We start from the raw sequence: 14,870 nt of genomic DNA on the forward strand, positions 1-14,870 counted from the left end.
GCTCAGCTACACCCTCCCAAGAAGCGCAGAGGGGACTGACCACCAAAGACCGTGTCCAAGGGCCTACAAAGACTCTCCTGGTAACAAAACCAACATGAGCAACAGTAGTTCCTCCTCCGAAGGGCCTCAGGTCATTGAGACCTGCAAAGAGACAGCAGAGTGAGGGGCTAACTCCCCTCAAGGCCTTTGTTCATAGGCCTACGGTAACAGAATTAAAATGAGACAGCATAATGGCCACACGCCTATAAATCCCTCATTGGTAAATTGGAAAATGGCCCCCCTCTCATCCTAACAAATGTCTCCATTCAATGAGACAGTCGTAGTTTCTCAGACCATCTCCGGCAATGTCCAATGTCTTCTGTCCCCCAGTTATGCTGCCCCAGAGGTAGTGTAGGAGAATGGGAAAAGGCAGGAAACCCACCCCTTTCACCCCGAGTCCCTTGTCCTTGCCGCTGTCAAGTTTCCTCACACTCTCAGAGTGTACTCATATCCCTGCTGAGCCCGAGATTTCCCTATCAAGAGAAAGCAAGAACTTGAAATGGGGAAACTGTAACACCCCTCCCCTCCTCAAACTGCAACTCCCCCTTATCCTCTCACTCCTCTGGTAGCTTCAGTACAACACTGTGGTGTCTACAACAGGCAAGATCCCCTGGAGGCAAAGTCATCGCCTCCCAAGAGAACCCCAAAATGGCAGAGGGGTCGGATGACCAAGCGGTTACTTGTAGCAGATAAATAAGGGAAGGGACACCGCAGCCTGTGGGTATACGCCCTTCTCGGCAAAAGAAACAGGAGGGCTTAATCCTCTAACTGGAGACCTGACCCAGGAGGTTCCCAGACATCCAGGTTCACGTGCACAAGCCCATGAGGATCAAAATGTCCCCTGACTCACGTACAGTTCATTGACAGCGCCCACGCGCTGCTTCTCCTCCCACCAACGTGCAGAGTATACTCAGCAGAAGAGTGAAGGAAGTTAATAGAGAAATGCTTGGAATTCCAACCCCAGTCCCAAACACAAAATCGGGATTCCAAAGATCCCACATATGCCACTGCTCTGCACGGTGGACATTACTCTGTTCAATATCTTTGTGTCAGAGCACAGAAGTCTGACAATCAGCCATGGCCAATTTCTTCCCTGGGACCCAATCTGTCCCATGCCCCATACGCTGCCATTGCCAGCCAGTATGCATTTTCTGTAGGAATTTGACAAGTCACTTGAGCCATGGGAATGTCAGGGGAAGAATTGTCTGGCCGGTGAATTAAAGAACATGCCAACAGCAGCAGTTCACCTTCATTAAGCTCTCCGGGAGAACACAGGTCACTATCAACACGAAAGACTGAGCGGTCAACCCAGCCATGTCTGATTAGTTGCCAGAAACAACAGTAATCGCCTCTAGGAAGGCTCCCTCGGACTAGAAAACAGTACAGGGGGGTGAAGGGCCGCCATTCTTTGGGCCACTTTTCACAGGCTAAGGCAGCGCACAGAGAAGCAGAAACAACAAAGCCTTCCCCAGGAGCAAAGTCCCAAATTCTCAGGGAAGCTGGGAAAATAAAGAACAGACCCCATCATAAGGATTTCACCTTTGTCAGAGGGTCCTATGTGCTCATGTCACATTTAATAATGTGCATCATCGGCCTTTTGTCCTCCAGCTATGCTGATCCTAAGTAGAACCAATGACAGGGAAGTAGGCAGAAGACATCCTTGGACACACAAAAGTCCAATACAGGGACCCAGAGTTCCTCCTGCCTGCTTTCTCCCCATGCTCTGAGGGCAGCTCTTACAAAGGGAGGGCCACTCTGCCCAGCCCTCTCCCCATCTCCTGAAGGAAGGACCCTATTAATCAGTCATTCCATCTATCCTGATCATAGATGCCCTTTGAGCCCCCGTGAAGCCCCGAACCTCTCTAGTTCCTCTCCTTAAAAGAACAGACAATCAGAAGGGGCTGGAGAACCAACCCTGAAATCCATTTAGTTCAAGATGTGTTCACCCACATCAACTGGAAGGGCCACTATGGAAAACAGCCTTGCAGCTGCTCAACAATTAGAACTACCATATAATCCAGCCATCCCATGTCTGCATATTTATATAAAGGAAAAGAAGCCACTATCCCAAAGGCTTATCCAAACCCCAGTGTTCACCGCGGCAGCATCCACACCAGCTAAGACATGGAAGCAACCCAAGCATTCATCAACAAGATCGATGGATAAAAAAAATGTGGTATATATCTACAATGAAATATTATTGGCCATCCAAGAGTTTACATGTAACAAGGAATATACTCTATTTCAAAGGCCTTGCCTTAAAGCATTCAATATCCATCCTCTTTCCATCGCCCACATAAATCAGAGGAATGAAGAAGCACTTAAGGCAAACACAGGTTTGACATGGAATACTTCACACCATGAACTGAAAGCACACGGACATTCCCGCTGCAGGGGAGACATTCGCTGAGTACAGGCCTCACAAGGCGGGCGATATGGCTGGCCCAGGAACAGCCTCCTGGGGAAGAACCACCAAACCAGGTCCCACCTTAAATTCTGAGGAGGGTCACCTTCTCTTCCCCTTGAGAGTCCTGACTTTGAAAATGCCACCAGTTAGAGTCACCCTTTTGGAATTATTTTTAAGTACCAGTACTCAGCAGATTTACCCATAAACCATTCATTTAGACCTTCCCCAGCCCTTCCCTTCAATGAAATGACCCAAGATGATTTTGACGGGCGGTGGGCACAAGCGTGTGTGGAAGGGGAAGGAGGCATCACAGTTGTTCAATCGAACAGCTGCTTTTGACAAGCAGATAAGCCAGTATTGGTCACTGTCACACCACCTGGGGAAGGAACATGGGTTTGGGTACAGGTTTTGCAAAGTACCTCAAACCTCAGGTTTTTACCTCCCACAGCTTTAAAATAATTTAACCAATTGTAGGGATAGAGAAGTCTTTAAAAAGTCACTATGTTGTAAAAAGGCTACATACTTTAGTGTCTGATCACAAAGAAATGTTTTTTTTTTTTTTTTAATCTTTGGTGAGTTCCCATCAGGTTCTGTGATGCCACCTTCTGGATTAAACCAGTGCTAATAAAGCAACAGAGGGCGGAGTGATCTATAAAACTAAAGGTCAGAAGTGCCTTTGAATGCACCCTCGAGTAATTCATATTTACACTCAACGCTCTCCTGACCCACTGTCAAAAGCTTTCACCTGATTTTCAACAAATTAACCAGTGCCCAGAAAAGAAGTAACTTTACACAGGGAAGCAAAGAGAGGAGAACTTTTTGGCACTGCCAGTTAACAAACTCCCTGTGGCCCCAACTTGATGCTGACACACGTCAGCTTCAGTGTAAGCTGTCCAAGTGAGCCACAAAAGACCGCAGCTCAGAGCAAGGCAAAGTGTGCGTTGCTGGGCAACCTCCTGGCATTGTAGCAGAATTAAAGAGGTTGATTTCCAAAGAGATGCCCAATACTCTCTGAGGATATCTGCTGGCCCTGTGGAAGGAAACAAACACTTAGCTGAAATTATGGCAAAAGTCTAAGGAAGTGGGGTCTGGACAGGTAGGGAGAGGAGCTAAGCCAAGCCATAATGTTCTGGCCAATATATGGCTTCTGGAAACCGTGGCCTAATTATTTCAGCACCTACTGTGTGCTGAGCACTTTCTAAAGACTATCACACTTGATAGCAAGGTGTGATTTCCACCATGCAAATGTAGAAGCTGAGGCTCAAAGAAGAGAGTGAGAAAGAGCCAAGGGTCTTTCAGACTCAGATACTAGAAATTTATTGTGAGTAAAACACAATGGGTGGTCTCAGCAACATCTGCAAAGCAAATGAGGAACATCTGCAAGGCCAAAAAAACAGCTAACAAATATTTAAGAGCAAATATTTAAGGGAGTATGGCTACATATTGGTTGAGTTGTTACCCTGTGCTTCCAGGAGCTGCCAAATAAATGCCCACCCACCCATAGTGGGGGTACACTTGCAGATTGGCCATCTCTAGCACCCACCTGGGGTACAGATCTCATCTTTTCCCCTTTCCTAAATGGAGCTGGATTTAACTGCATTCAGATCCATGATAAAAAATTACACTTGTACCTGGAACAAAACAAAACAAAACACCTGAGCAGTGCTCCCACAATCTCTGGATTCCTGAAGCATGTTTTGGACAAGCTCATCCAATCCCTCCTGCATCTACATGGTATTACAAGTCTTCCAAAAGGATAGAAAGACAGATCAAATCTGCGATGTGAAAACATCGAGATCAGGCTTGTTTGAAATCTGACATTCTAATAAAGCCAACATGTCTGTAAGAGTGGCATTCAACAGTAAACAGAGAAACTCAAGTAAGGACTGGAAAAGATGCCACTGACCAGTTAAAGAAATCAGAGACACAGAGTCTCTACCACAGAGTTAATCAGTAGTACCCAGGAAGTGACCCTGCCATTGTTGGAAGTTCCAAATTAGAGACAGGGGAGGGATTTCAACACCATCTTAAATAATGAGACAACTGACAGAGGAGCAGGTGCTATTCTCCACCCAACACCTGTAGCCTCACACAGCATAAGGTTGCACTTACCTTATGGCTGGTCTTGACAACTGGGTCTAGGTCCTCTCCTCCCATTACAGGCCTGTAGGCTGACCAGAACTGGATTTCTACATCACAGATCCTGAAGGAGTTAGTGATTGTACAAATCTACAAAAAGACTTACCTGTGGCGGGTCAGCTTAGCACCACTGCAGGAAAATTAGGTAACTTGGAAACTCATAAGATGAGTGGATGGGACAAACTTCCTCTTTCCCTTATCCAGGGGAATTTCTGAAAGTGGTTGGTGGGGCCAGAGTACCCAATCATGCAGCCTGTTTGAGGTAGGCCAAAAGAGTGAAAGATAATGTAAGACAGGAACTGCATGAGTCAAACCACAAGATAAGATTGCTGCTTTAGAGGCCTGACTGTCCCCTCAAAATGAACCATAGTTCATCCCACTTTAATCAAACATCATAAGGGAATTATTAAATACTAGGTTGAGAGGTATCACCAGTTATTTGCTTGGGGGGATATCTCAGAACTCCAATTTTTTCTCTGAACAAGGCAACTGACTCATAAAAAATTGTGGGTACCTTTGGAATGGGTTGTGGTGTTCTCACTTTGTTACCAATTTACTGACACTTATATACCATGCAAGATTATGGATAACAAATCATTCAAATGGGTAGACCATAAAATGCAAGTTATACAATTGTGTTGTTATGTTAGTCTTAGTAATTGGTAACATAGTAAGATCAAAAACTGCTAAAACTAAAAATAAGCTGTTTAATTCAGAACAATTGTATGAAGAATTTCATACATTACATAATATCACTACCAACTGACATTGAACATAGGTCTCTGAGGAGGAAACACTTGAAAAAATTGGGACATCCAGTAACAGACAGATTGGGGAATCCACTCCTCATTTGCAAGTATGCCCCTAGGATAATAAAAGCACACTTAGATATTGTTCATTCCACACTTAGATATTGTTCAAGATCTAGGACTCTGTCTCAAAACTCAGGAATGGTGAGACTAGTTAAGTGCCCAGTTCCTGAAATCTGTTTTCCTTTCAGTACCAATGACAGATAAAGTAAAACCCAAATACCAGCAATGAATCTTTCACATGTCTAAATGTAATCAAGCTACATTTAGAGATCTTCAGTGTTCCACCAATACAAGTCATTATTTCTACATGAGTTAATATACATAATTCAAGTCAATACCAAGAACTGACTTATTAGCAAAAAGGCTAATAAGGCAAACTCAACTATCACCATTATCAAAAGGAAGTAACTGTTTTACTTAACACCTTTAATTCTCCCCTTGAATACACACTAGGTGTCACGCATGGAGACAGGAGTATAAATAGGCAAGCACTGACTATTTCTTAAGCCAATATGCTAGCAATTGAGGCATTAAGGCACAGTCAGCTCTTGTGGCTAAAGAGGCAGGGACAATATCCTCTGCTATTGGGGTGGGATAGGATGGAAGAAGATTAGCAAGTCCAGTCTAGACCAGGACCTCAAACAAGGAGGACTGGAGTTGTCCTGGGGCAGACTGGTCAGGACAGAAACCGGCATATCCACTTCATTTGTAAATAGAAACTACACAAGTAATTTTTTTCTGCGGGAGAACACCTGGGAAGGAGCACGTAGGCCAACATTTAAAGAAATAACAATATGTCACAAGCACAATTATAGTTCTAAAATAGTATTCAAAAGTATGCAGGATGACCAGCAAGGGTCATTCAATTTTAGAAAACAGAAAGCATCCATTCTGGGGTGAATTTCCTTTAAGTAAATTGAAAACGCTCCACGATTTTCAAAGGAAATGCACTAAAGACTAAGAACACAACTGAACTAAATAAAGTTGATAATCAACATGTAATTATTGCGAGAAATAAAACCCCACAAGGATGTAAACAACTTCCAGGGATGGCCGGTGAGAGGCACTTCCGGAAAGTCACTGTCGTAAAATAGCAACCGCTCAGTTAAATGGTCAATATCTGTTATTTTTTTTACATTAAAAACAAAACTTTCTTTATTTTAAGTATAACTATGAGATAAAAGACACAGGACTCAGTTTTTTACACACAGAAACATTTTAATGGTAAAATAAAAAAACGTTGGGCTTCCGGTACGCCGGAAGCCAGTAACTGTCGTAAAGCAAGAAGCATGTTAATTAGAACCATCTTTTCCTCATTTGTAAATTTTTAAGATAACGTGAAAATTTTTAACACAAAGCTTATAAGAAAGCCTGGACAAACATTTAATAGAATAAAGTGATACCAGACACAATTCTTCTGTAAAACGAGCCCCAAACTCAGTTAACGGCCAGGCATTGAACAGTTAAAAGCATTCGCTGTCATAAATCAAGGACTTAGCCAACTGATTATAATTACTGCATTGTAACTCAAAAGTACCTCAAAACCTTTATTATTATTTTTTAAGATTTTATTTTTAAGTAATCTGTATACCTAATGTGGGGTCTGAACTCACAACCTGGAAATCAAGAGTCACAGGCTATAGCCAGCCAGGCACCTCTCAAAACATTTACTTTTCAGAAAATTTATCAATAGGTAACAAGACCAGAATTTAACAAAATAAGTTATGTCAAACATGCAATTATATTATAAACTTAAGGCACTCAATTGACTTACATGTTAAATCATTCCCCTGTAAATTAAAATCTACACCCAATCATTTAAAGGAAGCATGAGGAGAGCCAGGATCAAAATTCAATTGAATGCATTAAGATGAACATGTAAAATCAAATGCCAAAACAGTGCTCAGTCTTGGCTAACGAGAGCGGCTAGGGGACATACACAGTGTAAAATTTTCAAGTGTCCGGCTGGACAATTTATTTCCAAAGTGCACACTGAGAATACTTTCACTTGGAGAATATTTGTGAAACACAGCTAAAATAAAAGTTAAACAAATTCAATTACTGCAAAGTTCTGATATCATAGGTTAAAAAAAACAAAAACCCACAGCCGTTATATTATAAAATAAAACAAAACAAGAAACAGGACCCCTGCAGGCATGATTCCCATCAGGGACTTAAAGCAACAAGGTCTTGCCAAACAAACCGCTATTTTTCTTATTCGAAAACTGTAAATAACACTTTTTTTTTTTTAATGGAAAACACACGAAAAGCTTCCGGACCATTTTTGGTTGACTACAATGACATTAAATACATAGATACATCACATAAAAATACAGCGTTCAATTATAACAATTCCCGCTGGTCAGTGAAACGATCCCGGAGCCGCTCAAGCGGCTGTTCACTCATTTTCACGTTAGAATTATCAGGATTCCCCCACCCCCTTTTAAAGCAACATATGAAAAAGACCACTTCAAATTTTAAACAAATGATATTAAACAAACAGTCATGTCGTTAAATGAAAAACAAAACTGTGCTCAAAGGCAGGCATCAGCTGTCCTAATCACAGACATGCCTCTCTGGGCCTTACTTTCTTTTCTTCCAGATCGAAAACAACAGAAATTCTGTCACTAAGACACTTCGCGAAAATGGTCAAGATTTATACAATATCCAACCCAATACCCACCCAACAACACTGTACAATAAAAAGCAAAATCAGCGCCCTGGCAGCCAACGGCCGTCGCGTTGTCCTGGGCCCACGCAGGCTCAGCAACCGCACCATTTCTTGTCCTTTTTCTTTTCTTTCTTTCTTTTTTTTTTTTTTTAGGTTGCAAACCAAACAAAACATGAAGACCGCGAATGGTGGTGGGTTCAGAACCCACCTTTAAACAAACAAGATGATCGGTAAGACTCATCATGTTGTTACATAAAGCTCAACACCGCGCCCGCCCCGGAAGGCCGCTAACGGGCCTTTCCTTGTCATCAATCCAGAAGCCCGTGAGACACATCTGTCAAAGCCCATTAGGACACACCATGGGTCCGATTCTCTCGAAATCACATTTAACAAACAGCCAAGTATGAAATAAAGTAAATTAAACTTACATTTTTTGAGATCGCCGAAAAGGTAACCGCCATTTTCCATAATCCCTTAGTGGAACGGTCCACGGAAGCCGCAAGATACAATCCAAATTTTAAAGGAAACTTGCCTGTTCACGTGGTAGGGCTTCTTTAACCTCCTTTCTATGTATGGTCCCACCCTCAAACATCATCATTGGAGGGGCTACAATGATTGACAGGCAGACTGTCCACTCTCTTCAGGTCTATGAGGAGAAACTGCCATATTTCCAGGTCCTGCTAAATTACTCAAATCTTTGCTCATATTGTTGTCTTTCTACACCTATGTCCATCCCTCAATGCCCAACTCCCCCAGTTAGTCCTTTGCACATGCCTTTTCCTTCAGTTCTAGTCATCTCAGACTTTGGAAATCTTGCTAACAGAGTTCATCCCCGTCCAGCTCAGTTGCATCCTCCTCCAGGAAGCCTTCCATGCTTTACCCCTTCCGTCCGTAGAGGTCAATGTCAGTTCTTCCTTGCTATTATATATGCACATGAGGAAAGATCAGAGCAGAGAAGCAGGGGAATCATGTGGACTATGGGATCAGACAGTACTGGGCTGGGCACAGTGTGAAGGACCCAAGGTTTGCACCTGGAAATTTGGTGAAGTCAGTTAAGGCTGCAGAAGTCTGGGGAAAGTCCAGGGAAAACTGACAAAAAGGTACCTTGCAGGAGCCTCCCAGGATTCATCCCAGCCATAAATTCAAACAACTTCCAGCCACCCTTTTCAGGATTTTCATATCCTTTCCACCCTCTCTCTCTGTAGAAATCTTGCCATCTCTTTGAGGCCAAGGCATACATAACTCAGTTCTCTGATTCCTTCTTTGATTTCATGTTCCCTCCTCAAATCCCAAGAAAAGCTATTTCTTTTGTTGCCGTAGGATGAAACTTCATATGTCTGGTGTGAAAGTCACTAAGTTTCACAATTATTCAAGGTGAGACTGGAGGTCCACTTCCTTTCAGGAGGCCATCTGCTGAGTAATTCTTGTAGTTGCTCTTGTACAAGCTGGGAGGTACAACTCCCCTGGGGTTGATGACCTTGAATGTTCAACTCCCTTCACTCTATCGTGGCAGGTGGACCCCATAACCACTGGGTCACATTAGTCAGACTTCACACACACAGTGCACACTGTGCCCGGGAAGGACGCTCTCTTGCTAGCACTATCCTTCCCCTATTTGCCAGGGTCTGGGAGGAGTTGTGAGGCTTTATTGTGTGAACAATGTTATGCGATAGTGTATGATGTTGCCCTACTCACCATGATGGTTAATTTCCTGGGTCAACTTGACCGGCCATGAGATGCCCAGATTCAAGGTTATTTCTGGCTGGATCTGTGAGGGTGTTTCTGAATGAGATTTGCATTTGAATTGGTGACTCAGGAAAGTAGATGACCTCCCTTGAAGTGGGGTGTGCGTTATCCAATCCACTGGAGGTCTGAATATAACACAAGGCAGAGGAAGGAAGGATTGTCCCCTTTTCTCCTGCTTCACCACTTGAGGTAGAACATCTCATCTCATCTTCTCCTGCCCTTAGGCTGGGAATCATATCATGCCTCCCCTGGTTCTCAGGCCTTCAAACTCAGACTGAATTATACCACTGGCTTTCCTGGGGTTCTAGCTTGCAGATAGGAGATCATGGGACTTCTCAGCCTCCATAAATGTGTGAACCAAATTCCTCCTAATAAATTTCTGTATATTTATCTATCTAAATCCAGATGTAGATATATACCTCCTGTTCATTCTGTGTGTCTCGATAACACTGACTAACATACCTGGAGTATCGCAGTGGCTCCAACTGTTAGAGATGGCTTCGTAGGCCGCAAATAGAACTCTGGAGAAACAGCAAAACCAAATAAAGTAAAATTAGTTCCAAACTGTGGGTAAGGAAAGGAAGACAGCAGAAACAGACAGCCTGCCTGATAGCGGGGCAGCACCAAGGACATGGCCATTGGCCTAGATGGGTATCTTTTCCACTAGAGCCTGGCGGCTCATTTACAAACCCAGAGTAGGCTTGGGGTTGAACTCTTCCAGAGTTGGGGTTGGGGGGTAAGAATTTCACAAATATCTAGAGGGCAGGAGAGTTGTTGTAGGCTTTGTCCAGCAAGCAGCAGAGGGATGGATTTGGGAAGTTAATCCACAGGGGGAGAGAAGAGAAGCAAGACTGGAGCTGTTGATGTGAATCCGGTCCAGGAGCTGCAACCTTTTTGACACCTGTCACTAAGGTTTGTCCCTCTGACGGTTCTGTGGATGGTCACAGGTTGGACCTTTTCAATGCCTGGTATGTGATGAGCAATACCACACAGTTCGTCTCTCAGATCTTGTATGCCTCCTTCATCTTTGTGTCACTAATCTTTCCTGTCCCATTTACACTTTATCCCAGGCCAATGCCCTAGATTTCTACGTGTCCGAGAGGCACTACCAATCACTACTTATCCACTGGGCATTATGGCTGGTGGTCACATTGCTGGGCTGGACCTTTGCTGTTTGGATTCATATACTGTCACTTCCTCCTATCAGCTGGATAACTTTCGATTTTTTTTAAATTAACATATAATGTATTATTTGTTTCAGGGGTACAGGTCTGGGGACTCTCAATGATTTTTGTGCCTCAGTTTTTTCATCTGTTAAATGAATGTGCCAATAAGTATCATCTCACTGGGCTGTTATAATATTCATTGGGTTAATGCCAGGCCCTTTCTTGGTGTCTGGAGCCTTCCCATACCAACACAGCTCATATAAATCTGCATTTTTCTAATACCATTCTAAGCGCATAATCCAGTTCTCCCATTGTTTGTTCCACAACTTTATCACTTTCATCTGTGGTAATTTCTCCACGCTAATTAATAAATCAAGTAGTCCTAATTTTTCATTTGTCTACGTCTCATATCTCCTTTCTACATGTATCACCAGTTTCCTTATATACTATAGCTCAGTATAGAGCACGGTATATATGGGGATTCAAGAGGTACACATATAGGTACTGAAATAGAACCTTTCACTGGGACATCTCCAGAAATACTCCCTCTTGTGGATCTCCCAAACTCTCTCATCCAGTGACTGATTTGGCCAGGAGGCACAGTGGGAGTGGGACTCTGACAGAGGAGTTGGCAAAGGGCTCTGGAAGATTTGGTTGGCTACCATGGGCCAGTCTGCCAGGAGAGTACACCAGGCTGAAATGCACACCGATGAGAGCTGATGGGGCCTATGAGAGAACGGAGGCAGTTTAAAGGACAAGGGATGATTCCAAGGAAATGATGAAGCCATTTACTTCCCTTGTGAGAATCGGGCGGGTTGTGAGCACCGGGGACAAGTAAACACAGCAAAGGCCAAGCCTGTGCTGCACCTGTCTCTGTGGTACAGAAAGACAAGGCTACCCCCAAGCCCAGAACACCCCCCTCCACACACACACTCTGATCTAATTGCGATATATACATATATATCAGGACCTCACAGAAATGCACAACTCAATGACTTATCCTAGAGAAAAAAAGAAAACTTGGAACTATCATCCACTAAAAGAAATACAACTGGACAACCACCTTGAAACCCCACACCCGGTCCCTCTTAATCACAATATTCTTCCTCCCTCTCAAAGGTCACCATTATCCTGACTTTCATAATAATCTCTTCCCTTTCTTTTTAGTTTCACTGACAAAGCTTGCATCTGTAAATACTAAACTTTGCCAGTTTAACAAAATTAAACAGCCCGCCCCCCCCATTGTTGGATATATTACTCATAGGAAAGTGTTCAAATGAAAATGGGAAGAACCTTCCACTCATGTCAAGAAATAAAGCATTTCCATCACCCCAAAATCACCTCCCCCGTGCTTTTTTCCATTTTCATTTCAATCCCTCCTCCCGCCTTCAAAGAATATACATTCTTCACTCATTGTTAGTGGTGTTCTGTGCATCTCCATTAGACCCTATTTGCTATGAAAAATATTTAATTTCCTTACTGATTCTTTTTCTGCTTGTTCTATCAGTCGCTGAGAAAACTGTATTAAATATCTTCTACCATGATAGTGGGTTTGCAATTCTATTTCTCCTAGAGTATCTCTCCAATTGCCCTTATATATTTTTAATTTGTTAAGAGGTGCATAAAACAATAGCTGTTACATATTCCTAGTGAATTGAACCTCTTACTATTATCATACATATTTTTTAAAAGATTTATTCATTTATTTGAGGGAGAGAGAACACAAATGGGGGGGTGGGGCAAAGGAAAAAGGAGAAGCAGACTGACTCCCTGCTGAGCAGGGAGCCCAGGAGCCCGGATGCCAGGCTCAATCCCAGGACCCCGGGATCAGGACCTGAGCTGGCTGAAGGCAGATGCTTAACCCACAGGCACCCCAATCTCTCTGCATTTTAAACCCCATAAGGCAGTATTCTCTGAGATTGGCCCATATATCTTTCCAATCCATCACTTTTCACTTATTTTAAATTTTTTTCTTTGGCCTAAGGAATATTTGTTAGTATTTTCTTGAATTACTATTCTGATGGTGACAAATTCTCTCAGGTTTTTCTCTTTTTTGTGTGTATAAAAATGTCTTTTTTCATCTTCGTTCTTGAAATATATTGCGGCAGGGCAAGGACGTTTCCACCGGGAATTATTCTCTTTCAGTACATAGAAGATGATATTCTATTTTCTATTGGTTTCTATTTTTTACTGTTGAGAAGTCAGCTCTTGAACTAATTACTGCTACTATGGTGGTAATTTGCTTTTCTCTTCTGATAGTTTAAGAATTTTTCTATTTGCCTTTGGTTTTCAATAGCTTTTCTAAGATGCTATTACGTGTAGATTTCTTTCATTTTTCTCTGTGAGCCGTTTGTTCTCAACTAATATCTGCTTCAATCAAATATTGCTTTGTTTCATTTTCTTTCCTGTCCTTCTGAAACTCCTATTAAGGGTCATCTTTTCTTTTCACACAATCATCTATGTGTCTTATGTCACCTGTATTTTTCCTCTGTTTTTCTTTTTGTGTTTCATTCTGGATATTTTCTTATGATACATCTTTTGGTCCACTATTGACCTTGTAAGCTGAGTCTGACCTGGGCTTACACACAGCCATTGAAGGAGGGAGTCCCTGTCATGGACTCCTTCGTCAGTGCCTGCCACCCTGAAAAGTCAAAGCACAGAGGGTAGCTGAGTCTTGTTCCATGTGGAAGCTGGGAGATAGGAAAGGATTCTGATCCTGGATATCTGGGGTTGGTTCTCAAGGCTTTCTGCGAGAGGATGATGACACAGCCATGAGGCAGGGAGGTTGAAGTCGGACGAGGGCAATCCAGGTACAGAAGGCTCTCATGAAGGAAGCAGTCTCACAGTGCAAACGTGTGGCTATGGCAGACCAGGCTGAAAGTCCCAACCTAGAGCATTTGACACTATTTCACCTGTTACAGCTCCCTGAAAAAGTCTCGTTCTAGGACATTGTTTATTTAACCTGACTGGGAGGTAGCTGTGAGAAAGCCCTATCGTCAGGGCATTTACTGAAAAAACAAAACAAAAATTGAGATCAGAGACAATTGTTTAACATCAAGATCATCTGAGAGGGCGAATGGGTGGCTCAGTGGGTTAAAGCCTCTGCCTTCGGCTCGGGTCATGATCCCAGGGTCCTGAGATCGAGCCCCACATCGGGCTCTCTGCTTAGCGGGGAGCCTGCTTCCTCCTCTCTCTGCCTGCCTCTCTGCCTACTTGTGATCTCTGTCTGTCAAATAAATAAATAAAATCTTTAAAAAAAAAGATAATCTGAGGCTGCCCGCTTCTTGTATTTTAGTCAGGATAAAAGATAATAAAAACCAACTAATAAATAATGATATATTTGTGAATATCTCTTGAAACAAGTCATCCGTCACTACCCTTGAATTTCAAAAATTTCCACCCTCATTTTGGTTGTTTATTCTTCCATGTGAAAGTCAAAATCAGCTTGTCTAATTAAAAATTTTCTCTTTGTGTTTCTGGTAAGATTATGTTGAGGGGGAAATAGTGCACATCATTGGATTAAAAGTCATATTGGCACATAGCCTGACCCAATCACTGGTCATGTGTTGAAAGTATAATTTAAATTAGGGAAATTTAATGTCTTTATGACATTGAGTTACCCTATCCCAGATCTGGAGGTATCATTCCACTTGTTAGAATATTCTTTTATCTTAGTCTTTAACCATTAAGACACTTCTTCCTGCGTTTTTATACAATTAAAATACATATTCCTGGCACTGTTTCCTTTGAATTGTTATTCTGAATAGGGTCTTTAATGTCACTATACATTTCAACTGATTATTTTCTGTATATATGAAAGCTGGAGATACATTTAAATTAATTTGTACTCAGCCACAAATTGAATTCAGATATAACATACCATGGCTAAT

At 42.5% G+C, this 14,870-nt stretch overlaps 1 long non-coding RNA gene across 2 annotated transcripts; it reads right to left on the reverse strand.

Annotated features, from left to right (window-relative positions):
• Positions 1-2,614: 2,614 nt before the first annotated feature.
• Positions 2,615-9,659, reverse strand: LOC116862160. 2 transcript variants are annotated; one of them, XR_004381599.1, is made up of 4 exons: positions 8,497-9,659; positions 4,692-4,838; positions 3,990-4,077; positions 2,615-3,476 (listed from the first exon to the last, which is right to left on the reverse strand). It is a non-coding gene; the product is annotated as an uncharacterized LOC116862160 (long non-coding RNA). The 2 variants fall into 2 exon arrangements; XR_004381598.1 differs by lacking the exon at positions 8,497-9,659 and having other exon boundaries at positions 4,692-5,030.
• Between the last annotated feature and the right edge of the window lie 5,211 nt (positions 9,660-14,870).

This window comes from Lontra canadensis, unplaced genomic scaffold, assembly GCF_010015895.1.
Source record: "Lontra canadensis isolate GAN:19392208 unplaced genomic scaffold, GSC_riverotter_1.0 scaffold223, whole genome shotgun sequence".
Taxonomy (NCBI): domain Eukaryota; kingdom Metazoa; phylum Chordata; class Mammalia; order Carnivora; family Mustelidae; genus Lontra; species Lontra canadensis.